Below are 23398 nucleotides of genomic sequence, written 5' to 3' on the forward strand. Positions count from 1 at the left end.
TCCCACCCCCATTCTGCTTCACCATGCATAAGGGGCGGCAAGTTCAAGATACACAAAAATCTAGATGCGGTGCAAATGTGCAATACAGAAGTGTGTATATGTGCGCTGAAGAACGTTATATTGCTGAGGCCAATTATCAACAGCATAGATGTAATATCTGACAATATTGGCCTATATCAGGGTGTATAGATGGAACATAATAGAGAGTGACTGAGATATCTTAAAATGTTGGAGAGAAGAATAAGATAAACCAAGTGGCCGTAGCCCTTCCTGATGAATTTTTATATTCAGGACTTTCAGATTGTCCCTGGCTTTTTGCACCAACTTGGTGGTAAATGTATGAACGCCCGATTTTTTCAACTCGCCGCGAATCGGCGAGTTTTCAGTGAAAATTTAAAACGGCAATGCCTTTAAAGGCATTGTTTTGCCTTTAAAGCCATTGCCGCTTTAAATGTACACTGAAAACTTGCCGATTAGCGGCGAGTTGAAAAGAGCGGGCGTTCATATATTTACCCCTTGGAGTTGGTTTTCTGAGTGTGTAGGGGATGATTATAGTAGTGGCTATAGAATATATGGGTCTATTTATTATTGTTTAGCATCAACATAGATTTTCTATCACTTATAGCAGTGATAGATAATCTATTATTACCTAAATTTAACAGGTGGTAGAAAGACTCTTACCGCTTCTCCAGCCAGTCCATAATGCATCTGCACATGTGTGACCAGACTATAAATACACAGTACTTGGTACTCTTTTATACACATCTTACATGTATATGACATTATACAAGAAAGACAAGGTAATGTTCGCACTAGGGAGGAAACCTTCCTCATAAAAAATAATGTATAGGAGTATTTGTGCGTCTTATCATCAAATAAGGAAGTCCACATAAGTTGAGTGGTGCACCACCAACTCAAATGATTAGTTAAAGTTAAAAGGAAAAAAGGGGAGTTGTGGTTCAAAGAACAAGGGCACTCCGGTTTCCAGGAAATATTTAATAAGTATATAACATATAACAAGGCCGTAGCCTTTATTAAATTATATGATAGATACAAGGCGAAATATTGAGATAAAGTAGATAGTACATACAAGTAGTAATGTGTATATGACATTTACTACTTGTATGTAAAGTGTATCTATGAAGTAGAAGCTCTACTACAAATTGCATAATAATAGAACTGAGTTCACATAATGTCTATTAAAACTGCTGCCTACCCATGTCCTAAATTTCATGAAACAATCAACAGCTTCTATAGGAAACTCAAATTGTGCATTTACCTTGGAACCAAATGCAGTGGAACCTAGGGTGTATTTAGTAAAATGTCCTCCCTTAGAGACAATCCACAATTTAGCAGCAGATAAGACAGAGGTGGTGAATGGCTTCCAGAGTTTATGTAAATTGTAAGTTTTCATAAGCTTGGCACAGCTTACATTGTTTGTATGTGTCTGACTGACTGTAACCCCTAATTGTAAAGCACTTTATTAAAATAATCTGACATTTAATTATCACAGACCCAGAATAATGAATCCAATAATAATAAACTAAGAATGCTGTCTGACTTCACTCTCTTAACTTTAACTATATTTACAGGTATGCTGCTAATTGGGTTCTGAAACTGCTGATCAGGGGCAGGCTGGGCTGGGGGGCAAGGGGGCATCTGCCCCCCCCACTGGTCCCATAGTGGGCCACCTTGGGCTGGGTCACTAAGTCACCTGCATTTGTTTCCTTTAAAATAGACTGCTGAGTTGAGTATTGCCCCCCAGGTTAAAATTTTCCTGCCCTCCCCTGTGATCACTCCAACACCATTTCTCCTAAGCCCCTCAAACTCCTCCACGGGCGGAGAATGTTGGTAAGGTGACATGTTTCCACAAAGTATTAGTTTAGGGGTGTGCACACAGCTACAACATCAATATGAAAGGATGTTGAGAGTGATGATACCAGTGTATTTTATTTTCTCTTATTTCTCTTAAAAATTGTCTTTGTTTTCACCTGAATTTTTTTGCTTATAAGGTCACATTAAAGGTGGAAAAGGTTTATCTTGAATTCAGGCTGTACATCACAATTTGCAATTAAGGATGTGTAGACTTTTTATATCCACTATAACATGGGAATTCAATTGGGCGCGTTACTGACGAAAGTAACACTGCCTGCGCACTGTAACCGTTAACATGGTAATAATGTGCATTAATACCGTTAGTACGATAATTTCAATGCCGGAATTTTGCTTGCGGCTCAGGGAGCCGTGAGCAGATATCCGGGTTTTAAATTTCTGTATTAACGGTAATGGAGTGCAGGCCATGTTACTTTTGACAAAAATGCGGCCAGTTGAATTCCCCCCTAAATGTCTTAGACATCTCTATAGCCTATACCGCTTTTCTGTGCATTGACACATGCAGTATAATAGCACAAGTCTAAGAATAAATTAATATGTGTTACAAGTGCTCATCTGAAACGCCCATACCGATCATAGGACAGGCAGACAAGCATGATCGCGTATAACTTGATTTCTCATAAACTAAATACAAATGCTGTGGGGAGAAGTGTTGCATAACACACGAAAATTCATATATATTTTATTTTATTCAGTATATAGTATATCGTGTGCACAAAGATGTGCTATGTTGTGGTATCTATTTACGTTTAAGTAGGTCTAGTTTAAATATTCTATAATAAATGTATTTAAAAGTTTCCTATAAGAAGTAACAGGAAGCATTACACATATTGTTGGGTGTTTGACAGATTTGCGTAGATGGAGGAGGAACTGCGAGAGATGCTGCTATTATGTTACTATGATGTTTGTTGCTAACATGAGGCCACACACACCCTGGATGCCGTGTTTTAACTAAAACTCTGACCTCCCATTGGTTGTATTATGGTGGGCTTGACTTTAGCTTGAAACCATGTATCCGGAATGGTCGGGCTGCCCCGCTGCTTCACGCTGCTATTGGCTAGTAATGATATTAGGGCGTATATAACGCAACCGTTAGACCTATCATATTTAACTGTATTTTCAAATCTGGAATTGAAGTGAATGCTTGCTGGTGAAGTACATGGCTGCTTTGTGACTAGAAGACTGACTCCGAGTTCACGGACCTGCTATGTACGTCTGGTGGGGCCAGAGGGAACATGTTTACTGTCTCCCCATCGGGAAGGATGGAGAAGCTGTCCCAAGATGAGACAGCGGTCCTCCCTTTCACACACTTCTCTCGGCCATCCTTTGTGAGCTTTGGTTGTGTCCGTCCGGGATCGGCTTGCAGCACGGTTCTGTTGCTGCAGAATCCAACATCAGACCTGGTCCAGGTGACCGTGCACAAGCTGCCGAAGAATCGCGGATTCAGTGCGCCAGAGACTGACGTCCTGGTGGAGGTGAGACCTTGCACACTACATCTGTTTATTCCTCAGTCATGTAGCACAGTACTGTCATCTATGGAATCTCTTCTATATCCTGTACCTGAAAGAAGGGAGGGTTGGCAAATTGTAGCCACAGCAAGACTCGATTTAGCATCCTATTAGGAACATTTTGAATTAAAAATAAATGCAGGTGACCCAGCCCAAGGAATCCCACTATGGGACTATGGAATGCCCCGCTGACTGGAGTTATTCTGATGCCTGCACTGTCTTTATTTTACTCACACCCCTTGCAGGACGCCCTACAGTGTTACCTGTACATACTACACGCTACCTCACTTCTTACTGGTAACTGGTGGGTCAGGTGTCTGCTGCCCGAATCTTTACTGGTAACTGGTGGGTCAGGCTGTTGCTGCCCGACTACTTACTGGTAACTGGTGTCACAGATTGCTGCTGCCCGACTCCTTACTGGTAACTGGTGGTTTAGATTGCTGCTGCCCAACTCTTTACTGGTAACTGGTGGGTCAGATTGCTGCTGCCCGACTCCTTACTGGTAACTGGTGGGTCAGATTGCTGCTGCCCGGCTCCTTACTGGTAACTGGTGGGTCAGATTGCTGCTGCCCGACTCCTTACTGATAACTGGTGGGTCAGATTGCTGCTGCCCGACTCCTTACTAGTAACTGGTGGGTCATATTGCTGCTGCCCGACTCCTTACTGGTAACTGGTGGATCAGATTGCTGCTGCCCGACTCCTTACTGGTAACTGGTGGGACAGATTGCTGCTGCCCGGCTCCTTACTGGTAACTGGTGGGTCAGATTGCAGCTGCCCAGCTCCTTACTGGTAACTGGTGGGTCAGATTGTTGCTGCCCGACTCCTTACTGGTAACTGGTGGGTCAGATTGCTGCTGCCCAGCTCCTTACTGGTAACTGGTGGGTGAGATTGCTACTGCCCGGCTCCTTACTGATAACTGGTGGGTCAGATTGCTGCTGCCCGGCTCCTTACTGATAACTGGTGGGTCAGATTGCTGCTGCCCGGCTCCTTACTGATAACTGGTGGGTCAGATTGCTGCTGCCCGGCTCCTTACTGATAACTGGTGGGTCAGATTGCTGCTGCCCGACTCCTTACTGGTAACTGGTGGGACAGATTGCTGCTGCCCGACTCCTTACTGGTAACTGGTGGGACAGATTGCTGCTGGTCGACTCCTTACTGGTAACTGGTGGGTCAGATTGCTGCTGCCCGACTCCTTACTGGTAACTGGTGGGACAGATTGCTGCTGGTCGACTCCTTACTGGTAACTGGTGGGACAGATTGCTGCTGGTCGACTCCTTACTGGTAACTGGTGGGTCAGATTGCTGCTGCCCGACTCCTTACTGGTAACTGGTGGGACAGATTGCTGGTGCCGAGACTCCTTACTGGTAACTGGTGGGACAGATTGCTGGCGCCGAGACTCCTTACTGGTAACTGGTGGGACAGATTGCTGGCGCCTAGACTCCTTACTGGTAACTGGTGGGTCAGACTGCTGCCCTACTCCTTAATGCTGGGTCAAACTGCTGCCTGACTCCTTAGTGATGGGTTAGGCTGGCACTTTAGCACAGGTAGTCAAATCTAGCAAATTGCTAGCTTGAGATAATCCATGTATGTAGATTGTTTTTTTCAATATCTATTCACTCATGGAGGCTTTCAAACTAAGTTAGGACAGTCACAAGCAATTTTCTTGAGTTGATTCAAATTAATGATTGACTGAGCAAGGTGCTTCTTACTGTTAACAAGATTTACCTAAAATATTTTACTGCAGACATTGTTTGAGAATTACATGTTTATGTACAGTTATTCCAAAACTCTTAAGTACAATTTATTTTCTGTCATTTTACCTATGCAGCCTTTTCAAACTTTTCCTTTTACAATCACATGGACACCGCTAGATGAAGGATGTATACGGGAACTAGTCATCTTTGTTCTAAATGATGTTGTGAAGCTTCAGGCTGTACTTCTGGGACGTGCTGAGCTACCAGCAAGAAAAAAGGTTTGACTTTTTTTCTTTTTCTTTTACATTTAATTGTTCACATAACTGCTTGTCAATGTTTTATGCAGTGCTATAATTGATATCTGTTGTTATGGCAACCTATCATAGATTATTTACTGTACTTTAAATTTACTCTCTGCCTTTTGAGTTTTGTCAGTTTTCAGATAACAAAAGAACTGTTTCTTGTAGCCATTTTTGTTGGTAGTTTTATCAAAAAATTGCAGAAATAAATTATAAAAGATTTAGATGATAGCACTCCTTCTTATATATTTGATCAAAATCAGAAGATTTAAAAAAATACAATATCATTAAAATGAGTGTACCCCAAATTTAGAAGTATTAATATTGGTATAATTAGCTGGTAATAATATAATGTATTTGTAAATAAGCATCCACTCAAAGGGGTCTTTTGTAGTTACCTCGGTGAGACTTAAATGGTGAATTGCAGTGAAAGGTGGTTTTCTATCGCCACAATAAGTGCAGGGCCGCTGCATGTACCTCTTTCCAGTCTTTTGACACCGCCCGCTTCTCTTCTTACTTTATGTGGAGAATGAGCAAGTGGAATGCTCTCCTCTTGGGAGTGTGGCTCTGGACTGTGATATCATAGCTCGGTGCCCCACGATGAGTCAATAACCAACATGGAGGAGCAGTAGCTTCACATGTAAAAAAACTGCTGACTTCTGCCCCATGTCAGAGGCCACTGCGTGTTGGAGGCACCACGGTGAAAATAAAGACACTGTCGAAGTCAGCAAATTGGATAAAGTCATTTCAATTAAAGTCTAGCAAAGTTGGTTGTCTTTGTCTGAAAAGATGCGTACGATACGCTATGACGTACAAGGGCACGCTACGGCGTGAAAGGGCGTACGCATCCACTACACGTGGCAGCAACAGTAATCGGTCTTTTACCATACATTCGCACAAACACGCATACTTATAAAATAGTACACATTAATGGTAATTGCAACACATAGTCAGTTATGTCGAAATATAGTAGTATTTATATGTTATATCAGAGTTACATGCATATTAGTGAAATACACGGAACGGGTTAAAGGAATAACATCATGAGTGGTATCATAATGAACCTTGTTACATATCCTACTGTTTTGTTCACTCTGCGAGGGAATCGCAGAGTGCATACGCAAGTTATGAATTATAGGGAATTATGAACTACTTAAGACTAAGGAATCCTGGCGGGAAGAGCAGAGCATACCCCCTGCAGAGATGACCCCCTCCTTTGGATTCCTTAGGATGAACCAGCCAATGATTGACGACCCCTTGAACATTCCTGAGACCCGGACCAATAGATGCAAGCCATACCATCTTCATTGTATCACTGTATTTGATTGTGTATATAAGCAGCAGCTTGTGATCCAGAGTGGAGACATCTTGTCCCCAGACTTCAGGATTGAATGACTGCACTGGATCCAGAGCGCCTGCGATAAGTAACGGCTGTATTTACTATTACTTCGCTTGAGCATATTTTTCCACTTATTGCGAATAAATCTTTGTGCTTTGGAAACACAAATCGAGGTTCGACAATCGTTATTGGTTAGCGACAATACGCACATAACAATTGGGGGCTCGTGAGCTTTGGAGGTTTCGTTGCCGATGATACGCAAGACCAACGGATTTCGGTTCCTCAACAAAGGGTGGAGACGCGTCATAAACGGGTAAGAACGCATGGTGTTCAAAACCTGAATTTTACTCTGTGTTGTGAAACCGAATGTCCGTTTTGCATTATCTAGGGCACGCTAACTAGAACCTAGGGACAAAAGAGAAAACTGTTTCTTTTTTCTGTCATTGTGCGTTTTAACTGTATTGCATTGCTTAGCGTATGTGTACTTCCTGCTGTGCGTACGCGAACTTCCGGTAAACTTGCCACGTGGTTAAACAATCGTTTTGATAGTTATTATACATGCATAGTATAATTACTTGTGAAAGCCTCTGAGACATTATTACTATTGTTGGGAACTTTTGATTTTCTGCGCAGAAAAGGTGTATAGTGTGTGATGTTGTAACGTAGATACACTGTTTTATTGTTGAGGTGCTCAGTTGCTGTCTGACGAGGCGGATTGCCCAACTGAAGGACGGTATACAGGGCAGGTATACCGAATGCGAAAACTGGGTTTTCGCAAAGCGCTACCAATAGATCGCAAGGTTTGCTAATAATTAGTATTAGTAGGCAGTGCGATCCGGTCGCACCGTTAGTGCGAATTGGTGAAGCAGCTAGGAGGAATTATACTGGAAAGGCAGGTTGATTGTATCGACTTTGCGCTCCCAGCGATAATAAACTCAGCAGATTTTTGTGGTTGAGCCAGGGTATCGAGGAGCTGATAGCCCTTGGGGCCCACAGTGATATTTCTGTATTAGGGACCCTCGCCAGGGGCGATAAAAGCGAGTGAGCGCGGCTAAAGGAAATACGTTCACCGAGCATTATAGATCTCTAGCGGTGAGTATAGCAACAGAGTTGAAATTATTAGGTGGAAAGAACAGAGCATTGCGGTGTGTCTGTGTTCCGGGTAGAAGGTATATTGTTCAACATGGGTGCTAAGCATACGCTAGAGATGGTCAGTGTACTGCCTAAGGAAGGCCCTATTGGTTCAGCGAGGTTTCTCATGTGTAAGAAATATGGTGCATATGCAACTGTGTATTGTGACACGTGGGTCGGGATGACCAAAGCTTGTGATAGGCCTTTCCCAACAATAGGGAGTTTTAATGCAGAGGTACTAAATACTGTAAAAGATAAAATATGGTTGATCAAGTCAACGAAAAAGAGAAATAGACATAATGATTGTTTAAAATTGTGGCAAATGGAAAGTAACACGTGGCAGAGCAGCGAATGCAAACCGGAAGTAGGCGTGACGAAAAGCGCGCGCAAGGCGGATGTAACCGTTGCGAAGCGTGGCGAACCCAGCGCAAGCGCGCCCCCGCCACCTTATGTGGCGGGAGGGGTAAGTACAGCCGTTGTTAAAACTGAAAATAGAAAAATTACTAAGTTGTACCCTGTTTTAAATCAGTTTCAATCAAGTGTATCTGAAAATGAAGATGAACCCACTGTGATTTCGGCCATTGCCCATGCTGTTAATGTACTAGAGGCTCAGCGCAAGTATGAGAAAATGGCTGAGATAGGTGAGAGTAGCGTGATCACTAGGAGTGAAAGTGTTCTAAATCTAGGGCCTGTAAATCCTGTAGCGTCCCCTGAAGTAAGTGTACCAGAGGTTGTGTTCCCGGTCCGCACAATATCGGTTCCCAATGGGAAACCAGATAAGGATGGTGTAGTTCCTTTAAGAAATGTTACAATGCATTGTCCCTGGACTAGATCAGAATTACGTTCCATTATGACTGAATTCCCGGACCCTAGAAAGGAGTTAGCTAAATGTCAGAAATTTGTTAAAGACTTAGGGAATGCTCACGAACCAACCAGTAAGGATTGGCGGGTAGTGTTGAGGGCGTGTCTTCCTCCCAATACTAACATACAAAAATTTATTGGAGATTGTTTGTTGGAGGAAGATGACACCCTGACTGATGAGATTAACCAACGGAATATAGAACAAATTGTCAAACACTTAGCCATCTGTTTTCCAGTAGTGGTAAATTGGAGTAAGATTTTCACCATTAAACAAAAGGATAGTGAAACTGCCTCAGATTACTTTGCTAGAGCTATAACAGCGATCGCACGATTTACTGGGATATCCAACATAAGTGAGGACCCACATCACAAAGAGGTAGCTGTAGGGGTACTGATGGATGGCCTTAGGGAAAATTTAAAGACGAGAGTACAAACCACATTACCTAATTGGAGAGGCGTCACGGTAGACTTCCTTAGGGAGTCTGCTGTGGAGCATGACAAGAACCTTTTTAGAAAAAGGGAAGAGAAAAGTGATAAGTTAATGACGGTAAGTATACAGGCTCTAGAAGGGGTGCACACACGACCACCAGCATACAACCCATATAACAGGAAACCTAAAGTGATCAGGTGTTTCAACTGTAACGAGGAAGGACATTACAGGAGAGATTGTAATAAAGAAAGACTCAATACACATAGGGGTGGGTCACATAGATATCCTCCAAGAAAGGATTCACATAGACTAGAAGACTCACATCTACCCGCACATATTATGGCAGCAAATGCTGCACGGGAAATCAATAGTCAGCGCTAGGGGTCAGGTCATACCTGTAGTCTACAGCCAGTAAGGTTAACTAAGAGTCAGAGTGAAGAACCAACAATGATAGTTGACATAGCTGGCAGGAAACAAACTTTTCTTGTAGATACAGGGGCGGCCCGATCTGTGATAACCTCTCCTTTCAATCTACAGGTGACCAGCAAAACTATTCCAGCTATGGGGGTGACCTGAAAAGTGTTACATTATCCTCTAACTAAACCCGCCGAAGTTACTATCGGGCCTCTGCATACTAAGCATTCGTTTCTCTTGGCTGCAGCGGCTCCTACTAACTTGCTAGGGAGAGACTTGTTATGTAAAATGGGATGTGTCATATACTGTACTTCAGATGGTGTGTTCCTAGATATACCCAAGAAGGTTGCACATGAGGTACAGGACATATTGGACACCCCTCAAAGGTTAATGTTACACTCTCCTGTTATAGAACAAAGTCCATCTCAAGTAAAGGGGATGTTGCTGGAAATACCAGGTTCCCTATGGACCAGAGATGGACAGGACACTGGACTGATGGCAAACGTAGCCCCTGTCATGGTCAATCTAAAAAGTGGTAGGATAGCTCCAAAAATACCACAGTATCCATTAAAACCGGAGGTGGAACTAGGGGTATATCCTGTTATTGAGAGGCTGTTACAACAAGGGATTTTAATTCGTACAGCCAGTACAGCAAATAGTCCCATTCTCCCTGTGAAGAAGAGTGGGGGGAGGGGCTATAAATTAGTCCAGGACTTAAGGGGAATTAACAAAGTTGTTGAGAGCCAATTCCCCGTAGTGCCGAATCCAGCTGTCATCCTCATGCAGATTCCACCGTCTGCCAGTCATTTTACTGTCATTGATCTATGTTCTGCTTTCTTCTCAGTCCCTCTTCACCCTGACTGCCAATACCTTTTTGCATTCTCCTACAGGGGAGTGCAATACACATGGACCAGACTACCCCAGGGGTTCATTGACAGCCCCAGTATTTTCTCCCAAGCCTTACATGACTGTTTGCAATCCTTTCAACCCCACAATGGGTCTGTTCTAATTCAATATGTGGACGATTTGTTGTTGTGCTCTGATTCTTTTATGTCATGTTTACATGATACTAAATTGTTGTTGCTTCATCTTTCACAAACAGGGCACAAGGTGGCAAAGGATAAATTACAGCCATGTCAGACTAAGGTCAAATACTTAGGACACTGCCTCACTAAGGGGCTAAGACACCTGACAACCGACAGAATTGAGGCCATACAACACATGACCCTGCCACAGAGCCAGAAGCAGATTCGTACTTTCTTGGGGATGTGTGGATACTGTAGGTCATGGATCCCAGGTTTTTCTATTCTAGCATTACCATTGCAGGAGCTAGTCTCTTCCTCAAAACCAGAACGTGTCGTACACACAGAAGAGTCAGAGCAAGCGTTCTTTAACCTTAAAGATAGTCTGACAAGAGCACCTGCATTGGGAATACCTGATTATGAAAAGCCTTTTGAGCTATTTTGTACAGAAGCTGATGGCTGTGCAGCAGGTGTCCTCGCACAGAAACATGGTGACGCTAGCAGACCGGTAGCATACTACAGTGCACAATTAGACAATGTGGCAAGGTCACTCCCAACATGTCTCAGAAGTGTAGCAGCAACGGCCCTTCTAGTAAGTAAGAGCGAGGATGTAGTATTAGGACATAATTCAACCATCTATACACCCCATGCTGTATCAGCTCTGTTAAATTCAGCCCAAACCAGACATGTTTCTTCAGCTAGATTCACAAAGTGGGAACTAGCCCTGATGGCACCCTCAAACATCACCATCAAACGATGTAGCACCCTAAATCCAGCTACATACCTTCCGTATGTGTCTCAAGAGACACAAAGGGTGGGAGGTGAGGAGACCCTGGTTGATGATGAGTTAGGCAAGAATACTGACACGCATGACTGTATGGAACACCTGAATCAGACCTTTACTGCAAGGCCCGACATACGTGACAGCCCCTTAGAAAATGTAGATTTTACGTTTTATACAGACGGAAGCTGCCATAGACAGACAGAGACAGGAGAGCTATGTACTGGTTACGCTGTTGTAGACGATCAGGATGTGGTAGAAGCTGAACCCCTTGGTCCACCTCACTCAGCCCAGGTGGCGGAACTAGTAGCACTAAAGAGAGCGTGTGAACTGGCAGAGGGTAAATCAGCCAATATATATACTGACTCTAGGTACGCCTTCGGGGTAGTGCACGATTTTGGGGCCCTTTGGCGTCTTAGAAACTTTACGACAGCAGCAGGTACACCAGTGGCACACTCACAACACCTAAAAGGACTTCTGACAGCGATACAGTTACCCAGAACAGTAGCCGTCATAAAGTGCAAAGCCCATACCTATGAAGAAGACCCAGTGTCATTGGGCAACAACAGGGCAGACGAAGCTGCTAAATGGGCAGCAGGGCAACCTATGACTGTATCGACCGAGACTATGATGGTTTTTCAGACATTAGACATGCAGAAATTAATTGAAATGCAAGATTTGTGTTCCCTGCAGGAAAAGGCGGTCTGGAAGGCGAAGGGATGTGGTCAAGAGTCCTCAGGACTCTGGAGGGATGGACAAGGTAAGCCTGTAGCTCCCCGAACATACTATCCAAGCCTGGCTGAAGCAGCACACGGCCTGACTCACCTGGGTAAAGAAGGTATGCGCAATCTGGTGAGAGCATACTGGTGTGCTCCCGGATTTTCCTCTCAGGCTGGTAAGAAAGCAATGTCATGTCTTATTTGTTTGAGGAAAAATGTTGGGAAAACTATTCCAACTGAGCCATCCCACATCCCTCCTACAGACGGACTTTTTCAGGTAATACAAATTGACTATATCCAATTACCACCGTGCAGGAATCTAAAGTATGTGTTAGTGTGTATTGATGTGTTTTCCGGTTGGGTAGAAGCATATCCGGCAGCCACTAATACTGCTGTGTTCACTGCAAAGAAAATCGTACAAGACTTTGTGTGTAGGTTCGGTATCCCTAGAATCATTGAAAGTGATAGGGGTACCCATTTTACTGGTGATGTCTTCCAAAATATGTGTAAACTCATGGGAATCGGTAGCAGACTTCACACCCCTTACCGACCACAAGCCAGTGGTAAGGTGGAGAGAGTAAACGGTACTATCAAGAACAAACTAGGTAAGATAATGGCTGAAACTGGGTTGGCATGGCCTGAGGCTTTGCCGTTGGTCCTCCACAGCATTCGAACCACTCCTAGACCTCCTCTTAATCTGTCCCCCTTTGAGATACTGTTCGGACGACAACCTCATTTGATTGTGAGTCCACAAGACGACTTGAAGTGTAATAATGAAGTGACTGTACAATATCTTATAAGAATGAGTAGACAGCTGAAACAACAACAACAAAAACTAAAAATGCTGTCACCTGGTATGCCAGAAACGAACTGTCATGATGTTGAACCTGGAGACTATGTTATGATCCGCAATTTCTTACGTTCAGGTTGTTTAACAGACCGTTGGGAAGGCCCGTACCAAGTGCTGCTGACCAGTACTACATCACTGAAGGTTGCAGAGAGAGACACTTGGGTCCATTCCACCCACTGCAGGAGAGTCCATAATCCGGAGAAAGTGCAAGACAAGACTCAGACCGACGACATAGAACTGTCACTTGTGAACCTGTCCCGGGAGACCTAAAGCCTGCAGTTGAGACACCTGAACCAGAGACGTTGCCTCAGAACTATCCAGCGATGGAGTGGCGGTTTTTGTTTTTCTTTTGTTCCAGGATTTTCCTTGTTTTTACTTTTTCTAGGACATTCTATTTTTGTGAAGGAGAATGGAGGACGGAGGAGAGTTCTGGGAGTGATACGGATGAAATGGAGGCCGAAGAAAAGTTAATAGGATATCCTGAGCAGCCCATTATCAAACTTGGTCCAGGGGTTATGAAAAGGTCTGCTAGCTCAGGAACTCGGAGGCAGTGTGAGGGGCTATTGTCTGATGAGTATTGTATCTGCAAGTTCTGCAACTCCCTAGTTGAAGAGAGATGCATCCAACAATGCCAGTCCCCCAGTACTCTGAATATAGGCGGGCATCCTTTGGAGGATTATCACTCCCTGGTGGGTAAGGTACTAAACCAAACCGAGTGTTGGGTGTGCTCTCATGTGCCTCAAGGGCAGCATAACATAGGACTAGTGCCATTCCCTTTAAACATATCCGAAGTACTCGAATTAAGGGGTGGGAGGCCCATAGAAGGGAGGTACAATAACACTAGGTCCCCTAGTCTGACGCTTCGACAATACTCCATAGGCAGATCTTTGCTGTGCCTAAACATATCTCATGCAAAGCGCCTGGAGAATTGGGAGGCTGACCTATCAGATCAGACAATGGCTCGCCACACTCATTTTAGAGAGAGACTCACAAGGTCACTACTAGGCAGGAATGTTGATGGAAGTCACAAGTTAGGGCGTATAACCAAACATAAGAAGGTATCTATTGGAAAAGTCTCTACAGATAAATGTGAAAATATCATTAATGCCGACACGTGTCTAGAGCAGATGGAGACACTAGGCATGGGTAGTTTTATCAAAACTCTGTGTGATATAATTCATGGGCATACTGTTCCTTATGTTCTCCCTGATGATGTGTATTTTGTTTGTGGAAGGAAAGCTTATTCCTGGGTGACTCCGAGTTCCAAGGGCTTGTGTTTCCTAGCTAAACTGGTTCCTGAAATCATGACTATTACTCATGAAGAAATGGTAGATATTCACAAGACTACATCACCACCATACATACACACACAGTATGAACACCGTGGCAAGAGAAATATGATTCCTGGTGAGGAACCCATAGCTACAAAATTGATTAGTGAAACTGCTGGTTTCCAAGTTATGGTTGCTCTAGATCTCACCAGGACCGCTCGGGGAACATTAAACTTTAAATATATCCAAGACCTAGCTAAATTAATAGATAATATCACCGAGATGTATGATGACACTTTCAGGTATACTGGAAGGGAGCTACAAGCGTACAAAAAGGAGTTGGTGCAACATAGACTGGTACTAAATTATCTCACCTCTATTACTGGTGGGTACTGTGTGACACTGGCCACCCAGTTCGGTGTCAAATGTTGCACGTACATTACTAATAATACTGAAGACCCTAAAGAGGTTATAGACCGGAAGATGGATGAAATTTTGCAGCTGAAATGGGAATTTTGAAAGAGCCATAATTCTTCGTTATATGAGGTCGGGGAAAAGGTGGCGGGTTGGTTTTCATGGTTGAACCCAGCAAAATGGTTCTCCGGTCTGGGGGAGTGGGTACAGGAAATGATTGCGAGTGTAGGTAAGCTCCTTCTCCTTATACTGGGTGTCATCTTAGCAATTGGTTTAGTTGTCAAATGTGTTCCTACTGTGTTGAAGTGTGGAAAATGGTCTCATAGGAGTAACACTGAGAAAGAGACTGAAAGGGTGGTACCAGATACCGAGATCATGGTCTGTGGAGAAGTATTGTACAATCCTGAACTTGAAACGGTGATTGGGTGATAGTTTATTACACTATCAAAGGGTGGAACTGTCGAAGTCAGCAAATTGGATAAAGTCATTTCAATTAAAGTCTAGCAAAGTTGGTTGTCTTTGTCTGAAAAGATGCGTACGATACGCTATGACGTACAAGGGCACGCTACGGCGTGAAAGGGCGTACGCATCCACTACACGTGGCAGCAACAGTAATCGGTCTTTTACCATACATTCGCACAAACACGCATACTTATAAAATAGTACACATTAATGGTAATTGCAACACATAGTCAGTTATGTCGAAATATAGTAGTATTTATATGTTATATCAGAGTTACATGCATATTAGTGAAATACACGGAACGGGTTAAAGGAATAACATCATGAGTGGTATCATAATGTACCTTGTTACATATCCTACTGTTTGGTTCACTCTGCGAGGGAATCGCAGAGTGCATACGCAAGTTATGAATTATAGGGAATTATGAACTACTTAAGACTAAGGAATCCTGGCGGGAAGAGCAGAGCATACCCCCTGCAGAGATGACCCCCTCCTTTGGATTCCTTAGGATGAACCAGCCAATGATTGACGACCCCTTGAACATTCCTGAGACCCGGACCAATAGATGCAAGCCATACCATCTTCATTGTATCACTGTATTTGATTGTGTATATAAGCAGCAGCTTGTGATCCAGAGTGGAGACATCTTGTCCCCAGACTTCAGGATTGAATGACTGCACTGGATCCAGAGCGCCTGCGATAAGTAACGGCTGTATTTACTATTACTTCGCTTGAGCATATTTTTCCACTTATTGCGAATAAATCTTTGTGCTTTGGAAACACAAATCGAGGTTCGACAATCGTTATTGGTTAGCGACAATACGCACATAACAACACTGAATGACATTGTCACTCATTCAGTGTTTTAGGGTCCATTTAAACCTTGTCACCTTAGGCATCAGCCTATGTTGCCTAGTGGTGGCATCTGCCCTTAATAATTATCAGACGTTTTTTTAATCTGTGAAGTCATAAATTTGAATATATTCTACTTCTCGTATATAGGCCTACAGCTCTCTGCAAAGTTGCATTGTTTTTGGGTTTCTTTTATCCATTGTATTTGTTCTATACATTGCAGAGGAGCAGTTGGAATGCAGTAAAAAAGAAACATTCTCCCGTGGGACAAAAAAAGATTTCTGGACCGAAAATGAAAGGTCTGTGTTTGAAAGGTATAAAAAGCAAAACTTTCAGTGTAACTCAAAAAAGTGGTCATGGGACAATGGAGAGAACAAGGAGCCCTCTACAGTCCTTGGAAAATCGTTCCAAGATGGTAACCAGCCCATTCCATGTGAATGAACCTAGACTGAGTACAGAAAATAGAGCTCCTCCTCTCTTTATCAGTCCACTTGCAAACGAACTACATGATTTCAACCCAGGCTCGCTCAGGAGGTCAAAAATGTACTCTGTTTTGTGCACCATGGAATATGAGACCTTACAGGAAGATACAAGTACATCTAGTATACAGAGATATTGTTATTGAAGAAGAATGGACTATAAATGAACAGAGGGTAAATAAAATGTCCATATCCCCAATAAACCCGATGCACAATGAAAAACCTAATTTTACTTGTACTCCCGGCATAATTAATGAATTGAAATCTAATCTTACTCTGCATTCTCTCCTGATGAGTTTTATAACACAGAGCTTACTATCAAACAAGTTGGTTATTCAGAAAAATCCCGCTACTTTCAAGAGTACTCACGTGAACATTGTAAGAATGTGACCTCTGCAACTCGGACTCCGCAATTAATCCCGCACACACCGCGAAGAAAAACTTTAAGTCTGGAATCATTTGTAAACGATAGTTATGTTTCAGATAAATACTTAAATGCAATTCATCACACTCCAATTTTGTCACCAGATCAATTTGTGAAAGAGAATCTTCTTGCATCAAACCCTGCTTCATTAGTGTTGGATAAATACTACTTCAATACAAATATCTCCAAACATTCACTAGTTGAAGAAGTGAAGTCAACACCGTTTGTAAAGGTCAGGAACCCCTCCAACCAGTACAACACCACCCGGAGTCTACTCTGATAGTCAGGTGTTCGCTGGAGCCCCTAGTGGTGGGGACAGACTTGGCTGCAGACTACAGAGGGTCGTGTGGCATGTACCAGCTGCGGGGAACCCAGGAGCAGAGGGTAATGGCAGACAGCAATTCCAAGGAACAGGCCGAGGTCAGGGGTCACTTGCTAGGAAGAATGGTCAGGAACACGCCAAGGGTCGAGGTCACGGGCAAAACAGCAGAAACGGAGATACAGGCCAGAAGGTCAAGGGCACAGGCAAAAAGGCAAATCCAGTAAACAGGCAGGGGTCATACACGGTAGGCAACAATCCAAAGGCTTAACACCAAGAGTACAGCAGTACAGCAGCAGGCAGCAACACAGAAATCTGGAAGCTATAACCGGCAGGGAGGCTAACCGCTCCCTGCCTTAAATACACAGTGTGACCAATCAGAGCCTAGCTCTGAAACTGCCCCCAGCCTATTCCTAATGAATATATTAACAGAATTAGCCTGCAGACTAGTTTGCTACTTGCGCATGCGCCCAGCAGTTCTCCTATGCTGGGACGTGGCGCTCTCTCCTTCAGCGTCCCGACCATTGGCTAGGCAACGGCCGGGGCGAGCCCCAGAAGTGACGTCTCGGTCGTCATAGAGACGGCCGGGACGCCTGTGAGAGAGTCGCGGCGGTGCTCGTAACAGTACCCCCCCCACCTTGAGGAGGGGTCAAGGCACCCCGACATCCAGGTTTTTCAGGGAATTGTTTGAAAAATTCCTCAATGAGTTTGCGGGCGTGTAAGCGTCTCCACGGAATCCAAGATCTTTCCTCTGGGCCACGATCTTTCCACTGAACTAAAAAAATGAATCTGCCCCTGGACCTTTTTGGAGTCCAGAATCTTCTCCACCACAAGTTTCTTGCGACCCTCCGGAATAACAGGCTGAAACTTTGGTAAGTAACGGAGCCTAGACTTGCATGCAGGAATAACAGATTTCAGAAGAGAACAATGGAAGGTATTCGGCATCCTAAGTGACTGAGGAAGCTTTGGCCTGAAGGCGACAGGATTGACCTGTTTGGTGATCAGAAATGGGCCAATAAATCTAGGACCTAGTTTTTTGCAGGGCTGTTTGAGCTTGATATTGCATGTGGACAACCAGACTTTTTGCCCCACCTTAAATGAACAGTCCTTCTGATGACGGTCTGCAAATTTTTTAGACTGAAAAGAGGCCCAAATTAATGCAGAATGCACTTTTTTCCAAACAGATTTGAGGAATGAAGCCGTGGAACGACCCTCTGGAAGGCCAGAGGAGGTGAGCAGGGACAGGGAATTGGATCTTGGATGAAAGCCAAAGTTACAGAAGAAAGGAGAGGTTCGGGTGGAGGAATGAGATGCGTTATTATATGCGAACTCAGCCCACGGAAGCAATGATGACCAATTGTATTGAAACTCTGTAGTGTAGAAGCGAACAAACTGTTCCAATGATTGGTTCACCCTTTCAGTTTATTCATTGGATTGAGGATGATAGGCTGAGGAGAGACTGATGTTGATCCCCAAAAGACAACAAAAGGACTTCCAGAACTGGGCAACAATTTGGGAACCCCGGTCTGAAACAATGTCAGTGGGTAGGCCATGGAGGCGAAAGACATGCTGCACAAATAGCACAGCCAAATCCTGAGCACTAGGGAGCTTAGACAGTGGAACAAAATGAGACATTTTGCTGAAACGGTCCACTATTACCCAAATAGTGTTGTTTCCTGAGGAATATGGCAGATCCACGATAAAATCCATTAATAAATGTGTCCAGGGTTTCATAGGCGTAGACAACGGCATAAGTGGACCTGAAGGAGAGATCCTGGAGCTTTTAATTTTTGGGCAATCCTCACAAGTACGGACAAAACTCTCAACATCCGAAGAGATTGAAGGCCACCATACTGAGCGTATAAGGATTTCTAGCGTTTTAGAGATACCCGGATGTCAGGCAGATTTATTCTCATGGACCTCAGTGAGGACAGCTCTACGGAGGTGCACCAGCACAAAAAGACGCCCAGCAGGTGTTTCAGCAGGGGCAATCTTCTGGAATTGACGAATAGTGTTCCCTAAATCCTGGGTCAACCCAGCGTGAATGATAGAGGCTGAGATTATAGGTGGTGGTTCACTCGTGGGTAATTGATGAGGTAGGAAGCTCCTGCACAAAGCATCCGCCTTTATATTCTTAGAACCAGATCTGTAGGTTAGGACAAAATTGAAACGGGTAAAGAATAGAGCCCATCGGGCTTGTCTGGAGTTTAATCGTTTGGCAGACTCAATGTACAACAGGTTTTTATGATCAGTGAAGACTGAAATTGTATGAACTGCTCCCTCAAGTCAATGACGCCACTCCTCGAATGCCCACTTGATTGCCAGGAGTTCCCGATTGCCCACATCGTAGTTGACTTCGGCGGCCGAGAACTTGCGAGAAAAGAAGGCACATGGATGCACTTTATGATCACGGGGTCTCTGAGATAAGAGAGCACCAGCGCCTACTTCCGAGGCATCCACCTCCAGGATAAATGGCAACTGCGGATTAGGATGCTTGAGGACCAGAGCAGTAGTGAAGGCATCCTTAAGAGCTTTGAATGATGTAATGGCCTCTGGAGACCAATTACCAGGATCCGCTCCTTTGCGGGTAAGAGCAGTGATGGGAGCCACCAGATCAGAGAAATCTTGGATGAATCTCCGATAGTAATTAGCAAAGACTAGGAATCTTTGGATCGCTTTCAGACTCGTGGGACGTATCCACTCCAGGATGGCTTGGACTTTATTAGGATCCATAGAAAATCCATCAGGAGAGATTATGTATCCTAGGAACGACACCTTCTTAACATCGAATTCACATTTTTCAAGCTTGGCGAAAAGATGATGTTCTCTGAGTTTAAGCAGAACTTGTTTGACATGATCACGGTGTTGAGAGAGAGACTGAGAATAAATCAGGATGTCGTCCAGATACACCACTACGAACTGACCCAGGAAATCACGGAGTACCTCGTTAATGAGGTCCTGGAAGACTGCAGGCGCATTACACAGGCCGAAGGGCATGACCAAATACTCGTAATGGCCAGATTGAGTATTGAAGGCCGTCTTCCACTCATCGCCCGCTCTGATGCGTATGAGATTATAGGCACCCTGGAGATCAATCTTGGTGTATATGGTAGCATCTTTCAATTGGTCAAACAGGACAGAGATGAGCGGAAGCGGAAATGTGTTTTTAATGGTGATCTTGTTCAGGCCATGATAATCGATGCACGGGCGTAGACTACCATCCTTTTTGTATCCTGGAAGTAGATCAATGGCACAATCGAAGTCTCTATATGGAGGTAAAGAGTCAGCCGCTTTCTTGGAAAACACATCCTGGAATTCCCGATACGCAGAAGGCAGTTGATCCGGAAGCGGCTGCAGGAGTCGCAGAGACATGGTCAAACAGTTTTGAGAACAATGAGTACTCCAACGAGTAATTTCTCCAAGATTCCAGTCGATCACAGGATTATGGAGGTGAAGCCATGGATGGCCCAGAATTAGTGGAACAGAAGGGCAATCAATGAGGAGAAGAGACAAGGTTTCGGAATGAAGAAACCCAACTGTAAGACGTAGGGGCGGAGTCGTGAAGGATATCCTGCCTCCAGGTAAGGGACCCCCATCCAAACTGCAGACAGTAATAGTGGGAACTATTAATGCGTTTTTGGAAGAAATGAACCGCAGACCTAGATTAATCTCTTCCACCCGATCTTTTCCCGACTTGTTGGGACAGGAGCGCAGAAGGTGGCCTTTGGTTCCACAATATAGGCAGAGGCCTAAGGTGCGTCTCCTAGCTCTCTCTTCCTGAGAGAGTCGATAGGCGCCTAGCTGCATAGGTTCCGCAGCTTCCATATTAGAAGGAGGCACAGAAAGGAACGTACTGGGAATGGATGCTTCCTTCTCAGTTCTTCTTTCCTTAAGGCGTCTGTCAATTTTGATGGTAAGCTGCATGAGTCCCTCCAGGGAAGTAGGTGAAGGATACTGAACCAGAGAATCCTTTATTTGCTCCGATAACCCAAAACGGATAACCCAAAACGGAATTGGCTGCGTAAAGCTGGGTTATTCCACTCGCTGTCAGTGGACCAGCGCCAGAATTCAGCAGTGTATTCCTCTGCAGAACGTCGGCCTTGTTTTAGGGATCTGAGGTGGCCCTCAGCGGAAGCTACCCGATCCGAGTCATCATACAGAAGGCCTAGGGCTTCGAAAAAGGATTCCACGGACCTTAGGGAAGGACTGTCGGAAGGTAAGCTGAAGGCCCAGGACTGCGGGTCCCCCTGAAGCAAGGAAATCACAATACCCACTCTTTGCTGTTCAGAGCCGGAGGAACGGGGTCGGAGTCGGAAGTATAGGTTACAGCTCTCCTTGAAGATACGGAAGAGATTCCTGTCCCCAGAAAATCGATCCGGCAAATTCAGCTTGGGTTCCACAGCAGGAACTGATGGGTCTTGCTGGACTTGAGCTTGTGCGGCTCTGGTGGCCTCTTCCTGAGCAGACAGGCGTTGAACCAGGTTCTGGACCACTTGTGAGACAGACTGGATCTGTCCTGTCAGAATTTGGGCTGGAGAAAGGTTCGCCCCGTTATCTTCCATTGAAGCGAACTCTCAAACGCTTTTTAGGCCGGTTATAATGTCAGGAACCCCTCCAACCAGTACAACACCACCCGGAGTCTACTCTGATAGTCAGGTGATCGCTGGAGCCCCTAGTGGTGGGGACAGACTTGGCTGCAGACTACAGAGGGTCGTGTGGCGTGTACCAGCTGCGGGGAACCCAGGAGCAGAGGGTAATGGCAGACAGCAATTCTAAGGAACAGGCCGAGGTTAGGGGTCACTTGCTAGGAAGAATGGTCAGGAACACGCCAAGGGTCGAGGTCACGGGCAAAACAGCAGAAACGGAGATACAGGCCAGAAGGTCAAGGGCACAGGCAAAAAGGCAAATCCAGTAAACAGGCAGGGGTCATACATGGTATGCAACAATCCAAAGGCTTAACACCAAGAGTACAGGAGTACAGCAGCAGGCAGCAACACAGGAATCTGGAAGCTATAACTGGCAGGGAGGCTAAGCCCTCCCTGCCTTAAATACACAGTGTGACCAATCAGATCCTAGCTCTGAAACTGCCCCCAGCCTATGCCTAATGAATATATTAACAGAATTAGCCCGCAGGCTAGTTTGCTACTTGCGCACGCGCCCAGCAATTCTCCTATGCTGGGACGCAGCGCTCTCTTCTTCAGCGTCCCGACCGTTGCCTAGGCAACGGCCGGGGCGAGCCCCGGAAGTGACGTCCCGGTCGTCATAGCAACGGCCGGGACGCCTGTGAGAAAATTGTGGCGGCTGGGCACCGCCCCGGCTCATAACAGTAAATGGCTATGGAGACAAAGTATTTTCTAATCAGCCCTTGGAGGACCTAGAACTGGTGAAATCCAGGTTAACCTATTGTGTGAAACAGAAGAAAGGAAGATTTGTTAATCTTCCTGTGGCCGATGACTGCCCTGTGACAAGTGATTCTGTAAAGCCTGTCATTGTCTCAGCAACTGTTACAAAGGTAAAAGCTGGGGATGGAAATGAAAAGAAATATTGACCCCAGCTGAAGTCCCGTAGATGGTTGAAGAACATTGAATCGGAGGACAATGTAGATTCTCATGCTGCGTCTCAAGACTTACCTGTGATAAGTGTTGCAGACTTACCAGTTATAAGTGTATCAAGGCCTGCTAGCTGTTCAGAATCGTCCATGACGTTATCTGTATCCAAGTCCATCTGTGGCCACAAGAGAAAAAGTGAGGACATTTCTAGTGGTTCTGCTGTGGCACCCAGTGAGTCTCTGCTGAATGTTGCCAGTCAAGAAAAGAAAACCTTTATTGTCAAACCATCTCTATCACAACATGTAAGCAAGCAAGAGCAAGAACCTCAGAGAAGCAGAGGAAGTAAGTCTCCATGTATAACCGGCAAGTGACAAATAAACGTTTCCCTTATTACATCTGTTTTGCTTAAGGAAAGATAAATTCATAATATTAGAGTGCAGTTCATATCTAAACATAAGGCGATTTTACAAGACAGAATTGAATGACTAATCTTTCAATGTGTAGAAAAAAGAAATAAAATTTGTATCGCACCAACTGTGAGACAATTACCCAGTCAGCATAGTTATCACCAGAAGAGAATTATTATCTCTATATTTTCACTTGTAGCTGGGGTGCAGTTATGAGCATTTAGGAGGTAGATTGGTTAATATCTCTCCTAGAGATGGGCGGGTCCGGTTCTCCGAGAA

The sequence above is a fragment of the Mixophyes fleayi genome, chromosome 12 (genome assembly GCF_038048845.1).
Source record: "Mixophyes fleayi isolate aMixFle1 chromosome 12, aMixFle1.hap1, whole genome shotgun sequence".
Lineage (NCBI taxonomy): Eukaryota > Metazoa > Chordata > Amphibia > Anura > Limnodynastidae > Mixophyes > Mixophyes fleayi.